Here is a 2,494-nt window from a genome sequence, read left to right on the forward strand (position 1 = left end):
GACACCTGTGGGACCCATTGCTCTTGAGTTGTTCTGTGACCATAAACTTACCCTGGCAGGAGTAAGCTATTAGAGACAACTGGTAAAAGAACCTAAAAAAGTGGTTGTACCAGGGCAAACCCAACGCTGCTCCTGGAAAATAGCGATGGTGCTATCTTCAGATGATATTCAAATTTTGATATCACGGATGCCATCTAAAGTGTGGATAATTCTCATGAATATTTTGTAATATAGTCATCGAGAAGATAAAACAGAATGAAATAAATACCTAGATTTAAAGAAAGCATAAAATTTGATTAATAGAGGGAAGTAAAGAAGAGTAAATATGTGTGAAGGTAACAATATAACAGTTAACTTTAGATGTTTGCTTTTTAAATGCCGAGTGTACATTATACTAGTTTATATAGTCTTAATATCATACTTTTTCATGTTCATATGACATGCATTGTCCATTCACCAAGGCTATAATCCTTGAGACCAATTATGTATTTTTTTAATAAAAGGAATAAACATTAACATCAAAGTTCAGGAGAGGTTATCTCTAAGTCTATTCTCAAATAGCTTAATAAATTTGAGCAAATACATTATGTTATGGATGCTTAGACTGGATATATGAAATAAAATTAACATAATAAAATGAGTGATTTTAACTTTGGTCTGTTACATTTGGAGGAATTGGCTGGTGGGTTTAGAAGTGTATAAACATACCATCAGAGAGTGAAAAAAAGGGAAGTCTGTTATAACTGAATAGGGGTGTGGTCTGCTCAGGCTACAGAGGAATAGATAATAGTTTCATAAAGGGCTGATATAACCGTAAAGTCTTCAGAACTGGTTATTATAGCTAGCAGATTTTTCTTTACAGACATAATAAGTATGGCTGTTAATACCGCCAGCTTGGTGAGTTAGAGAAACACACTCTCTGCCTCTATCTAATCCTCCGGGTAACAATATACCTACAACTCCTGTAATCCTAGAGCAGTTACATGGATGCACTAAGTGGTGTGATGGGAGGGAAAGATAGCATCACAAGGATTCGTTTGATTATAACAGTAATCCACACCAAGTCAAATAAAACAGCCAAACAGTTAAAAAGGTGGTCTCTAATGAATTTGCTAATTCTAGCAGGCCCTCGCAAACATTTCCTGCTAGAGTACCCCGTATCAAAACGAAGTGGCTGTGTGCTTTAATTACATGGAATAATCATTTGATTTCCAGGAAGTTGAGACCGTGCTTTGTATTTAAATAAAAAGTTCTAGACGAGCTGTGAAACTCGATCAAACCAAGAAAAAGGGTGAAACTAAATGCCTGTTCGGTGAGTCAAGGTTTCAGCTGCTCAGCAAGCCTGACGTACGGGTTTAGGAGCCCAGAAAAGGGGTGTTTTAAAGCCGGCTGACTGGATCGTGTCACTTTCTTATAGGAAAAGCCCTGCCTTCCCAGAGATCTAGAGTGTAATGCAACCATATGTTGCTGAGGAGCTCGAATCTTGGCTGCCTTCGCCCCTCTGCACGAGCAGAAACCCCGGTTTTCAGGGGCCGTGATCTCATTGTGTCGCTCTCACTTTTGAAGGTCTGTTAAAAAGTCTGGGGCCTCTTATCTTAACGGCTTTGGAAGTGAGTTTGGGGTGAGAAGGGGGGGGAGGCCTGTGGGTGTCTCTTTTGCCTGAGGAGCTGGAGACACTTGTGGAAAAGTCAGGCCCTTTTCGCTCCGGCGGCCGCTCGGGCGTGGGGCTGGCTTGGGTTAGACACATGCACACATACACCATAGAGCTCTGCTTTCCCGTAGCAGCTGCTGCCTCTGCCTCTGCCTCTCCCGCCTCAGCCTCTTTGCCCGGCATACACACACATTCAGATTTGCGCGCTGTTTCAATCCTTGATGACGTGTCCCCGGAGACAGCCAATAGCAAACGGGCTCTGGTCAGGACAATGGGAGGTATCGGGCCAATGAGCGAGCCCCGTGAGTTGGCGGTAGCCAATAGGAGCCGCGCTGGCTGGAGAGTAATGTTACAGAGCGGAGAGAGTGAGGAGGCTGCGTCTGGCTCCCGCTCTCACAGCCATTGCAGTACATTGAGCTCCATAGAGACAGCGCCGGGGCAAGTGAGAGCCGGACGGGCACTGGGCGACTCTGTGCCTCGCGGAGGGTGAGTCTGGGGCAGCGCCGCGGCGGGGAGAGCGCCTCCGGCAGCTCCCCAGCCCGCGCGGCGGCCGGATCCCCGCGGCCGGGAGCCGGCGGGTCAGGATCCACACAAAGGCAAATGAGGGGGGACCGTGGGGGGAACTGCGCACGGAGCGAGCCTCCCCTCGGGCGCCGGGAGCCCGGCCGCGCGCCGGAGCCCCGGCCCCCGGGCTGCCGGAGGCGCCGCGAGCCCCGAGCCCCGCGAGTTTCCACCCCCGGCGGCTTCCGCGCTGACTGGCGCAAAAAATTTTTTTTCATTAAAAAAATTTTTTAACGTGTTTTCGGCCCCCGGGCCGAGCGTTCGGGCGGCCGGCGTGCGCGG

The 2,494-nt window shown here is 48.0% G+C and overlaps 1 protein-coding gene across 1 annotated transcript in view; it reads left to right on the forward strand.

Annotated features, from left to right (window-relative positions):
* Positions 1–1,996: 1,996 nt before the first annotated feature.
* Positions 1,997–2,494, forward strand: part of HMGB1 (high mobility group box 1) — a 5,267-nt gene continuing 4,769 nt past the window's right edge. Inside the window, exon 1 of the mRNA XM_007471430.1 lies at positions 1,997–2,137. The gene's annotated coding sequence lies outside the window, so the exon portion shown is untranslated. The remainder of the gene's footprint in view (positions 2,138–2,494) is intronic.

The sequence above is a fragment of the Lipotes vexillifer genome, unplaced genomic scaffold (assembly GCF_000442215.2).
Source record: "Lipotes vexillifer unplaced genomic scaffold, Lipotes_vexillifer_v1.1 scaffold543, whole genome shotgun sequence".
Classification (NCBI taxonomy): Eukaryota; Metazoa; Chordata; class Mammalia; order Artiodactyla; family Lipotidae; genus Lipotes; species Lipotes vexillifer.